This window comes from Echinops telfairi, unplaced genomic scaffold (genome assembly GCF_000313985.2).
Source record: "Echinops telfairi isolate 266 unplaced genomic scaffold, ASM31398v2 ScPeMD7_23;HRSCAF=83, whole genome shotgun sequence".
Classification (NCBI taxonomy): domain Eukaryota; kingdom Metazoa; phylum Chordata; class Mammalia; order Afrosoricida; family Tenrecidae; genus Echinops; species Echinops telfairi.
In genome coordinates, this window is record NW_022103920.1 from 23,777,261 (window position 1) to 23,790,600 (window position 13,340).

Consider the following 13,340-nt stretch of genomic DNA (forward strand, 5'->3'; position numbering starts at 1 on the left):
TAAAGGTCAATGAATTCTTTTGGTAAACTGACTATGCATTCTTTCCATCTTCTCTTGATGCTCCTTGCATCATTCAATATTTTGCCCATGAAATCCTTAAATATTGCAATTTTTCTCATGGACTCTTTCAATATTGCTACTCAAGGCTTGAATGTTTCTTGAGTTCTTTCAGTTCAAGATATGCTGAACATATTGAAGCCGAAGAAAATGAAAACAAGTCCACAAGAGCCAAAATACGCCCTTGAGTCCATTCTGGATTTCAAGAAAATCTCAAGAACAGATTTGATGAACTGAACACTAATGACAGAAGGCCAGCGAACTGTGGAAGGACATAAAGAACATCATTTTTAAAAGATCATTAGCAAAAGGTCACTAAAAAGACAGGAAAGAAAGAAGAGATCAAAGTAGATGTCAGGAGAGACTCTGAAACTTGCTCTTAATCGTAGAGGAGCTAAAGCAAATGTAAGAAATATTGAAGTCAAGAAGCTGAACAGAAAATTGTAAGGGGCAGCTCAGGAAGACAGAGTAAAATATTATAATGAAATGTCATAATGTTTAGTTAGAAACTAAATGTTTAGATAGAAAACTGAAAGGAAAAAACACAGTGTATCCTAAGGAATGGATGCAAAATGTACCTGGAGATGATAAAAATTTTAACTCATAGCCATTGGTTTCAAATTTATAAGCTATAATACATGTTATTTTGCATGATCTCTACCTCCAATTAGTTCATTTAAGTAGCAAAAATATTTCATATTTATTTAATACAATTAAGTATAATTGTTTTACCAGATTGAACTAAAAGTCCTTCATTTGTTTAGGTACAGGGAATGAAATTAGAACATTTAAGTGATTTTTGTCACAAGTTGCTAGGCTTTGAACATAAAGTGTTTATTTTAATGGTGTAATGGAAGCATCTTTTCTAAGCTCATACAACCCAATTTACATTTAATACTGAAATAAACTAATAACTTATAGTGTCACCAAATTAATGGCAGTAAGAAGGTTAGTGTTAAAACTATTAAAGACTTTGAAAGGGACATACTTTTCTTTCTCAATAAGTGTCTTGTAGTTCTCGGTCTATGGGATAAATCTCATTACCCACCTGCCCAAATACCTAAGTAGAAGATTCAAAACCCTTATCAAAACTGAGAAGGGTCGACCTATTTTAATTCTGATATATTTTAATGCAGTTACAGATATCAAATAATTCCTTAGAATTAAAAAAATGATCTGAGTTTAATTGCAAATTTACCACTAGACTTAAAAACATAGGTATTTAACTTAGTTTTTTCAATGTATATGAACAACAAAACCTTTTTATAGGCTTCACAGTTTGAAAAATATATTCTTGTTTTACACTCTTTTCTAAATAATTGTGAGATTGTGCTTTGTTCCCAGTTCTATTTTCCCTGAACTATGCTTTTTATTTTTACCAATAATCTTTTTCAAAATTAGCTATCTCCTACCAGGGAAATTTGTTCATCTTCTGATATTCCTTAGCAGTTCACAAATAATCTCCATCATTTAGTACTGTCTCTCAGCATGTCTTTGCATTACTCCTACTCAAATATCTAGAATAACATCTGCTCAGTAGATCCTGCTGAAATTTTGCGGATTCTAGCATTCATCCACTTCTTGCACACATCAGCGAGACCATAAAAATATAAGCAGACTTGCTTTGGGAAACTTAAACTGACTGTATTCTGGTGCATTAGGGCCATAAAATCTCGGAGTCCATGTTTAGCTTTAATGATGACTGATCTAGAATAAAATTGCTTTGGCAGCATAATAAGCAATTCAAGGAAACGAATTTGGTTGAAAATGATTCTGCTCAGAATATCTTTAAACACTTCAGGAGAAAAAATGTTTAAAGTTTTCTAAAAAGAATTTCTGAGAGGAAAAAGTATATAGATGTAAGATAAGTACAGGGAAAAACAGCTATGAAATCCTTAGTATCAATACTTAACTAAGAATTAAGTCAAGGTAAATGAAGCAGTAAAAAAGAACATGCTTGATGGAGAGAACGGCAAATGCTGTGTCAGCTGAAGGGGTGAGAAACAGCTCTGTTACTGGAGACGGAACACACGGGTTAGACAGGCCTGGAAAGTTTTCTTCAGCTTTTCCTTCTGATCTGGATGGGAGAGGCTACGGCTATAGGAGCTCTTTAGGAGTCACTTGAAAGGCTGTATCTCTTGGATAATGAGGTCTAGAAGAGTAGAGCTCACTCTCTACCACAGTCCAGCAAATATGTATGTTGCTGTGATGCTGGAAGCTTTGTCACTGGTATTTCAAATGCCGGGGCGGGGGGTGGGGTGGGGGTGGGGGTGTCGTGGAGGGTGTCACCCAAAGGGAACAGGTTTGAATGGAACTTCCAGTCTAGGAACAGACAACAAGACGGATGCAGCTCCCCACTTCAGAAGAAGAAGCCACTGAAAACCTTATGCACAGCATTTAAGCATTTTCAAATACTGAATGCCTAAACATAGGAAAGCTCACCACATCGTCAGAGATCCTGGTGGCAGAGCCCTCATGTCCCAGGCCAGTCGGAATAGGATTGAAGAGGAACTATTTCCTGTAGGGGTATGAGGCTGGTAGAGCCTGTGGGAGGGGGTCTTCATTTGCTGATGGGGTACGACTCAGGGTAAAGAGAAACCGCTGCAAAAATCGAATTATCTGAACTTGGAATGTGGGAAGTATGAATTTATGAAAATTGAAAGTGATCAAAACTGAAATGGAACACATGGAGATCAATATCCTAGGCATTGTTGAGTTGACATAGACTGGTATTGGCCATTTTGAATCAGAAAATCAAATGATTTTCTATGCCAGGAATAACGTAATCAAGAGGAACAGCATGGCATTTATTGAAGAAAGGATCTTGCTAAATCCATCATGAAATACAGTGCTATCCGTGATCAGGGTATCTCTACCTCCCTTCAAGAAAATAAAATCAGTATAGCTATTGTGGAAATATGTGAGCCAACTACTAAAACTAGTGATGAAGAAACTGAAGACTTTTACTAATATTTCAGTCTAAAATCAATCAAACATGCAATCAAGATGCATTGATAGTTATTGGTGATTGGAATGCAAAAGTTGGGAAAAAAGACAAAGGAATAGTAATTGGAAAATATGGACTTGGTGATAGAAATGAGGTTGGAGATCACATGATAGAATTTTATGAAACTGACAACTTATTTATAGCAAATAGATTTTTTTCAACAACACAGAAGGCAACAATGCCCATGGCCTTCCCCAGGTGGAAAATTAAATTGCGTACATCTGTGGGAAGACACAATAAACAATATCAGCAGCTAAAACCAGGCCAAGGGCTGACTGTGGAACAGACCATCAGTAAGGCTCATATGTAAGTTCAAGGTAAAACTCAAGAAAACTTTAAAAGTCCACAGGAGACAAAATACGACCTTGAGTCTATCCCACCTGAATTTCAAGAACAGATTAGATGCTTTGAACCCTAATGACAAAAACCTGATGATCTGTGGAAGAACATCAAGACCATCATTCATGAAGAACGCAAAAGGTCATTAAAAAGAAAGAAAGGTCAGAGTAGATGTCGGAAGATGCTCTGGAAATTGCTATTCTTCATAGAGCAGCTAAAGAAAATGGAAGAAAAGGATGAAGTCAAGGAGCTGAATCAAAGTTTCAAAGAGCAGCTTGAGGAAATAAAGCCAAATCTTTGAATAAAACGTGCAATGACTTAGAATTTGAAAGCTAAAAGGGAAGAACACCCCCAACATATCTGAAATGGAAAGAACACAAGAAAAATCCAAGCCTCAAGAAGCAATTTTGAAAGATTTTATAGACAAAATATTGACTGATTCGGGAAGCATCAAGCGAAGATGGAAAGAATACACAGAGTCACTGTATGAGAAAGAATTTATTGACAATCCACTGTTTCAGGAGATAGCCTGTGGGCAAGAACCAATGGTGCTTAAGGAAGAAGTTCAAGCTGCACTGACTGCATTAGCCCAGAACAAGGATCCTGGAATTGCTGGGATACACCTTTCGGCAAGCTGAGGAAGCACCAGAAGCACTCACTCCCCTCTGGCAGGAAATGTGAAAAGCAGCTATCTGGTCAACTGACTGGAGGACATCCATATTCACTCCCATTCCAAAGGAAGGGGATGCAAGAGAATGTTCAAACTACAGGACGATGTCCCTGATATGGCACCCAAGTAAAATTTTGCTTTAAGATTGTCCAGCAATGGCTGCAATAGCACATCGCATCAACAGGGACTGCCAGAAATTCAGCGCAGATTCAGAAGAGGGCATGGAACAAAGAATATCATTGCTAAAGTCAGGTGGAGCTTAGCTCAAAGCAGAGAATATTAGAAAGATGTTTGCTTGTGTTTCATTGACTATACACAGGCATTCAACTGTATGGACCATCATAAATTGTGGATAAATGTAAGAGATATGGGGGTTTCAGAATACTTCATTGGGAACTTGTACATGGATCAAGAGGCAATTGTGCAAACAGAACAAGGGCACTCTGCATGGTTTAAAATCAGGAAAGATGTGCGTTAGGGTTGTATCCTCTTACCATACTTGCTTAATCTGTGTGCTGAGCAAATTATCACAGAAGCTGGATTATTTAAAGAAGAGTGCAGCATCAGGATTGGAGGAAGGCTTATTAACAACCTGTTGTATGCAGCTGACACAACCTTGCTTGCTGAAAGTGATGAGGATTTGAAGCACTTGCTGATGAAGATGGAGGTTTGTAGCCTTTAGTATCATGATAAATGGAGAAAAGGTTGAAGTTGTCAAGGATTTTTTATTACTCGGATCCACAATCAATGCTCATGGAAGCAGCAGTAAAGAGATAAAAGACATCTTGGCTTGGGTAAGTCTGCTGTAGAAGATCTCTTTAAAGTGCCGAAGAGCAAGGATGTTACTTTGAGGACACAGGTGCACCTGATCCAAGCAAGGTGTTCGCCATTGCATCATATGCATGTGAAACTTGGGTATTGCATGAGAAAGACCTTAAAAGAATCCATGCATTTGAATTGTGGTGCTGAAAAAGAACATGGACTGCTAAAGGGACAGATGGATCTCTCTGGAAGAAGTAAGGCTAGAGTTATCCTTAGAGGCAAGGATGGCAAGACTTCATCTTACATACTCTGGATATATTGTCAGGGGAGACCAGTCCCTGGAGAAGAGCATTATGTTTGGTAAAGTGGAGGGGCAGCAAAAAAGAAGGCTCTCAGCAGGATGGATTGTCACAGTGGCTGCATCAATGGATCCAGGCATAGGGACAACTTTGAGCATAGCGCGGGGCCATGCAGTGTTTGGTTCCGTTGTGCATAAGGTTGCTATGGGTCAGTTGACGCAGTTGGCACCTAACAACAACAATTGGTCTAAAGCAAAGCAGGCAGAGTTATGCTGGAGTGATGCATAAAAAATGCATACTCGTATCTTCCAACACAGACTCTGATTCAGAGGGTTTAGGTGGGGACCTAGGATTTGAAGGCTTAGTAAATAATCCAGATGATTTAGAAACAGATGGTTCTATGGACCCTACTTTTAAAATTTATTATTAAAAGATCATTTTATTGGGGACTCTTATAACTCTTATAACAATCCATACATCAATTGTATCAAGCATATTTGTACATATGTTGCCATCATTCTTTTCTACACATTTACTTTCTATTGAGCCCTTGGCATCTGCTCCTCTTCCCACCCCTCCACAACCCCTTGATACATTACAAATTACCATTATTTTCATATCCTACACCAACCGCTGTCTTCCTTCCCCCATGATTTCTGTTTTTGTCCCCCTGGAGAAGGCATGTGGTACGTGCTTATGTGTTGATCATTGCAAGCGGGTCCCCCTTCCTCCCCTCCTCAACCCACCTTCCCCCTACACCATGCTTTTTACAGCACTGCTGAATAGTATGACAAAATGATCAGCTCCTATTAAATAAGAAAGAGCCCTGGGATGGAGAGTAAAATGAGTGAAAATTACCATGAAGTGTAAAATGTAAATGTGTCTTATTGCCTGATTTTCTAAAGTTCTAAAAATAATGTAACTGAGCTTCGAGCACTTAGAAAGGGAGATTTGCATTTGCGGAACTGCAGGTATGTCTACTCCATTATCTTTTAGCGGTAGAACCATGGAGTCAACCCCTAGTAATGTACAAATGTTACATAAACAGGTTTGAGTATAGACTTTAAGGACAGACTGCTTGGATTTAAATCCCAGAACAGTAGTATAATAACTGTGTAGACTTGGGAAAATTCCTTAAGGTTAATATACCTCAAATTTCTGTAAAATGGACAAGATGATACAGGAAAACCCACAAAGACCAGTCCTTTTGTAAATTGGAAACCTGTCAGAGAAAGCAACCTCCCATATTTTTGCGCTAGTAGAGAGTAAAAATACAATAGTGGTAAGACTACATCCTGTCAAAGGTAAAAACCAGACAGTTGCATTGAGTTCCAGCACTCAGGATCATTGTCATACCTAGTTCAGGGACATAATTGACAGAGGTAAATTATTTAATACTTGCAAAATGCTTAGACCATTTCTTAGACTATCATAAGCTCCCAATTACTTTGTTATTCTAAGAGCCATTGAACAGATACATTAAATTGATGGACTAGTATAAGAAGTTGCTTAGTCAAATGCAAACGCATATGAAGCATGTAGGAAACAGAAGAGAGCTACGATTAGAATAAGGCTGGAGTCTGATCAGAGTGTTTTTTATCTCCCTAGATGCTTATAGCAATGATTGGGGGATGGAACAGGATGTTCTAGTGCTCATCCAATGACTACAAGTAGGAGCCAACTTGATGGCCCCTAACAACAATAGCAGATACTTACTAATGTGTTTCTCTGTTTTCACTCTTAGAGGTTAAGTTTTTTAAAGAAAATATCAATTTGTTCATTGTTTAAAAGGGGAAAATAGACTTGATTAGAAATCTCAAAACAAATTCCTAATTTGCCCCCTCTTTCTTTTCTTTCTATTCCATACTGATCCTATTTTTCATTCTTGTTCTCAATATTATTTTTTCCTGAGGACATAGAAAACATAAACAATTGTTTTCAGCTTTGCACTCTTCCCCCTGGACCACAAACAACATTCTTTTAAAGTAAGTTTGATTCTAGTAAAGGACTAAAATACAAAGTTCACAAAATATGGCTTTTGTTTAGTCATCCGGCCTCTAAAAGAAGGTGGTTAGTAATCCAACGACCCAGAGGACCGCATTTGTGCGTCAGACGAAGTCAGCACCTGAGTGTGGTGGTGGAGTGTCTAGTCAGAGATCAATGTGAGAATCACCGGACACAAGTTCTCCATTAGGAAACTATTACTTTCCTAGGAATTTCGTAACAAATGACCCAAACTAGGAGGTTTACAATAACCAGGATTTGGTTTCTCATAGTTCTGGCGGACAAACGTCCATAGCCAACATGTTGACAGAGCATGTTGGTTCCTTCTAGAAGCTGTGAGAGAGGATTTGTTCCATGCGTTCCCCCCAGCTTCTGATGGCTGCTGGATTGCAGACACTCCGATCTCTGCTTCCATCTTCATAGGGTGTTTTCCCTACACACTTCCAGGTCTAGGTATCACTGCTTCCCTTCTTACAAGGACACCAATCATTGTATCAAGTATGACCAGATCCTATTTCCCAATAAGACATCATTCATAACTACAAGGAGTTAGAAGGTCACAACATCTTGCTGAGACCCACAAGTCAATTCAGTACAGAAACGTATCCAACAGCAATATGATGCCTGTTTGGGACTATAGTTTGGGCATGGCTCCATTTAATGAAAGGAGTCTGGGCAGGGGAGTCTCAAGATATGAAGCTAAGATAAGGGAGATGGTATAAAACTGGGAAAGGAACTGGGTTCTCTTTCCCAAACACAGAGCAGTGGGTAGACCTATAATAAAGAGCTAGAGCAGTCATCGTGGGTGGATGGGATCCTAGATCTAGCCTTATCGGAGGCATCTTCAGCTTCCTTACTTTTGTTCTGAATCTTAATATGCTCAGATTAGAATCTTCAGCGAACCTTTCAAACAAAAGTGTGTACAAAAGTAACTTAATGAATGGAAATAAAAATAATTGCTGCAGTGCCACACGGCAACACCATATTGATTCAGCTGGTAGCGAATTAATCAACCTGGACTAGAGTAGCAAGAAATGTACTTTCAAGAGAATATTGCTAGTCAAGGACAACAGATACGAGACCTTTTATCACAAATGAAAGGTTATGAGCCTCTTTGACAACATAGTCTATACGTTGCTGTGGCTACATTTGTTTTGTTTAATAGAATAGCATCTAATCTTCTTAATTAACTAGGAAAATAAATAAATGCATGAGGTTAAAGGGAAGATATGCATTACGAATGTTATTATTTGTTAGGAAGGAGATGAAAAATAATTGATGCTCAAAAGACTTCAGCATTACAAGTGACTTTTTCTCCTAGTGTGTATGAGTTTTTCCATTTTAAAACTGTTACATTAATAATTCAGAAATGGCTTCTTAAATGGCCAAGAAATTGCTTCCTTGATTTTTTTTCAAGGTTCAATATTTTTCTAAAACTTGTTCTTCTGCACTAACTTAGGACCTCGAGGCGAATTTTGACGGGAACACTTCAAGGAGAGCACTAAACTTTATGATAGATTACTGTAAAGCTCGTTTCTTGGCAAGAAGCAGGAACGGTTGGTATTAATGGGAGCATGAGGGTTCTGAAAGAAAATCAACTCATGGCATTATGAATTATAGGGCTCTAAAACATTTATAAATGAATGAAAAGCTCAGGGCTGACATGAATTATGAGTCTCATTATGGCACTGTAATTTCTCCAGCAATGCCTCACAGGGGCTCAGCCCCTCCCCGAAAAGGGGTATGACTTCCATTGTGTTATTTTTCTACTGATCATTGGTAGTGGTCAAGTTGGGATGGAGGCCATATCCCTGGACATGCATGGCATCATATCTCTACAGATAAGTGTCTCCATCAGTTAGGATCCCACCAGACTCCTATCTCCTCAGGGCCAAACATTATAGCTGATCTTCAAGAAATCAGAATAGGCCCTTAGCACAAGGGCAGCTTTTCTACTCTGTTTCTGTAAACAGCATTCAGATAAGCGGTAAGGATTCCACTATTTTTCACAAGCTGACCAAAAAGTCAGTGGTGTGAACAAAGATCTTTCCCAGCACAACAAAAACAGTAAAATACGGGTTATTTAGTGACTTTTCTTGACTGTAAAAAGGAAGGAAGTGGGGTGCAGTGCTCACTAGTGCAAAGATGTGTGCTCTGATTCTTACTGTCCTAACACAGCCCAGGCGAACATAACCTCATCAACGGGGTGCGCTGAGGGAGAGATCAGTCTGACATCACTAGAAAGCCGTACTATCAATCACTCCCAATAAAACTTGTATTACTTGGAAGTAAATTGGTTAATCAGAGCATGGACTTAAGCAATGACAAGGCTCTTTACTTTCTGATTACCTATTACATATTTGTAGGCATGTAAATATTTCTAAAATGCTTGAGAAATGTGAGTTTATGGAGTAAGCATTCTGTATGGCATTTCGCTTATGTTGTTCATCTGTCAAGAACTTGGCCTCCTTCCCTCCTCAAGGGAAGACATGCACATGTATGGGTGCTCAAGCACGCGCGTGAGGGCACACACACACACACACACACACACACACACACACACACAGTGAGGTTCAAAGAATGCGACCGGGGGTCCAGTTCATAATGCATGGATTTGGTTCCAAACAAAATGTGTTTAAACATCTCTTTGTAATCTAAGGATAGTCTCAACAGGTGGCTTTCAAAAAAAATTTTTTTTCCAATGAAAAGAGCGGCTTTTTAAGTCATCTGAGGGACCAATTAGATTCTAGTCAAGAGATCCCTTCAGAAGTTGCTGGTGACTGTTGCTTGGGTTAAAAACGGGAAATCATGATAGTTTCTCTCAAAGAACTCAAGACCAGCATGGAGGCTTTTTCTGGAGAAGTTTGAAGAAAAGGGGACACTATTTTGGTAAGAAAAAGCCCAAGAAAGTTGTGCTGGGGAAATGTTCCATCTTTCTTCAAGGGGGACCAGGCCTCTCCTACCAGACGGTGGTTGGAAAATCTTACGCCATCCATACTGCACCGCTGATCTCTCCCTCTCAGACTTGTTCTTGTCCCCCAAACTCAAAGAACTCAAAGAGCATTTACAAGGAACGCACCGTTTGGTGTGGTGTAAATAAAAAAGGTGCAGACTTCTTCAGGGCACAGGTAGAGGTCTGGAAACTTTGCCTTCAGATGTGGATAGACCAGATGGAAGATATGTTGATAAATGATAGCTTCACATGTTTATATATTTGCTTGATAAATGTTTCTATGATTTTGGAGCTATGCTTTTCCACTTAGCTCCGCATGCCCCCATGCATGCGTGTGTGTACATACATACACATGGGGGGGCCTTCAAAAATTTGTGGAAATTTTTCTGTTACTTTCTTAAGTCCATTTTTCTAAAAACATTTCAAGCGTTCTCATATATTCCATCAACTATGATTATGGCAGATATAGAATTGTGATTCCGTGTGTGGCAGCGATCATGCTATTGCTGCTTATGGCTCTTTCTGTACCTCCCGCCATCAGAGAGAGGAATCAGGTTCCCCTCGGTTGACCAGGTGGCAGAATTGTGGTGCATGGAAGGTAGATAGGGTTGACTTGGAGACCAGACCCATGCAAGCATCCTGGAAAATGTCTTTGGCTTTTTCATCTCACTCAGCAACCAAACATGGCCTGGGGAGGACTCCAACGCCTCAGGAAATGGCAAAACTTCCAGGTGAAAAATGATTTCAGAGCCTTAGATACCCATAGAAATCCTCACTGACCGCCCCCCTCCCTTCATGAATGTGGGTGGTAAATACGCTTTTATTTTGTGAAGCTACTGCGATTTGGGGGTTATTTGCTACAGGTTTTAGCCTTTACTGACAAATTAATACTATAGTTTTTCTACTTAAAATGTGTAAAAATAAGGAGTTGCGATATTTCTGCTTAAGGTACACACCAAAATGAAAGATGTATCACCCTTTCTTCTGTAGCCTTGTATTACATGAATGTCTTCTCAGAAATTCTTAGATTTCATTTATTAGAAAATAGTGTTATGAGAAAGATAAAGTGTTGGGCTAAATTAAGAAATTCTTAGAAGGAAGCTCATTCAGCAAAGTGTTCTTGGCAGAGAGTTATGGCACCAACCCAAACCCTATTTAGATCTCTCCTCCTTTACTTTACTCATTCCTAAGTCAGGCATCTCAGCTGCTGTCTCAGCCTCCAATTTCTAATCCCTCTGTGATCATTAGGGTTTGTGTCAACTTGGCCTGACAAGATTCTTAGTAGTTTGGAAGTTGAGTCCTCCCCCATTGATATGCCCTAATATAATGTAAGCAACTTCATGATGAGATCTTCTATAAGCAGCCAAGGAGTTGTGGAAACAGGAGGGTGGTGTGCCACCCCTTACTCAAGTCATAGCCCTGATGATGTTTCTTGGGAAGTATGGCCTACTTTATATTTAAGTTGACACTCTGGCAATCTTCTTTCCTTCCTGCTGGTCTGTATTTGGCATCTGCAGCATCAATCTCTTGTCCTTCGGACTCAAACATGAGAATAATTTTGAGGCTGGCACAGGACCAGGCCGTGTTTTCTTCTGTTGTACACAAAGTCAGGTTGTGTTGGAACCGGCTCGACAGCACCTAACCACAACAACAACATACACTAACACCTCAATGTAAGGAAACCCAACCCCTACAACATGACCAGTTAAAAACTTTGTGTTAGTCCGGGTTAACTAGAGAAACAAATTTGTAGACACCCATCGGTGTGTAAGAGAGAACTTTATATCAAAGAGCAATTGTACATTAAGAAAACAATCCAGCCTAGTCCAGATCAAGTTCATAAGTCTGATATTAGCCCATATGTCTGGTACCAGTCTATATATACATTACTCTTCAGACCCATGCAACACATGCAATGGCACAAAATACAGGAAGATCACAGGTCAGTGGTGGAAGGTCTTAGGGAACTAGTGGCAGTGGAAGCATCTCAGTGGTAGGGTGGGTCTCCACATGGCTCCTCCAGTTTCAGGGTTTTGGCTGCATCATCGTAGCTCCATCTGGCTTGTCAACAGGAATGTCTCACAGAGAGACAAGCAGAGCAATATCTGGCCTCCAGTGAGCTTTTTATCTCCTGTGAACCTCCAAATGAGGTCATCAAGCTGCGACCTGATTGACAGGCTAGACTCCACCTCTTCGCAAGTTGACAGGAGATTGTGTCACTGCCACAAGCATCAGGATAAACAGAGAAAATATCGATGTTCCAAGGTTTCCACTTTACTTGGATGAAGAGTCAAGAAATCGAATGACATATTGTACCAGGAAATATGCTGCAAAAGATATGCGCTTCAAAGAGCTAATAAGCAAAGATGTCACTTTGAGGACTCAAGGGCACCTGATCTAAGTCGTGGTGTTGTCAATGGCCTCACAGGCATGTGAAAGCTGCAGAATGAATATGGAAGACTGCAGCAGAACTGATGCATTTGAATTATGGCGTGGGTGAAGAAGGTTAAATAGACTATGAACTGGCAAAAGAACAAACAAAACTCTCTCGAAAGAAGTTAAAATACTTCATAGAAGCTAAGATGGCAAGGCTTCCTCTGACATAGTTTGGACATGGTATCAGGAGGCACCGGTACCCAGAGAAAGACATCATGTTTGGTAAAGTAAAGGTTCAGTTAAAAAGGGAAGATCCCCAGTGAGATGGATTCACACACAGTAGCATCAAACATAGTACAATGGTGAGGATGGTTCCAGATCAGGCGATGTTGCCTTCTGTTGGACATAGGGGGACTATGTGTTGGAATCAGTGCTCCTTAGAGGTAAGAATGGCGTGACGTCGTCTTACATTCTTCGGACATGTTGTCAGGAGAGACCAGTCCCTGGAGAAGGACAGCATACTTGGTAAAGTAGAAGGGCAGTGAAAAAGAGGAAGACCCTCAAGGAGATGGATTGAGACAGTGGCAGTCACAATGGTCTCAGCAGAGGAGCGGTTGTGAAGATAGAGCAGTGTTTAGTGCAGGGGTGCATAGGGTCGCTATGGGTCAAAACCAGCTCAATGTCACCCACAGCAACAATACACTAAGGTATAGCCAGTTGACTATGAGACTTTTTTTTTGGGGGGGGTGTGGTACTAAATAGCTACAAATATAAAAGATCTAAACATATTACAGTAGCAAGAAAATAAATTAAAGAGTCAAATCACAAGTACCTAAAAGCAAGATCTAGAATTAAAGTATTAACTTAGATGTG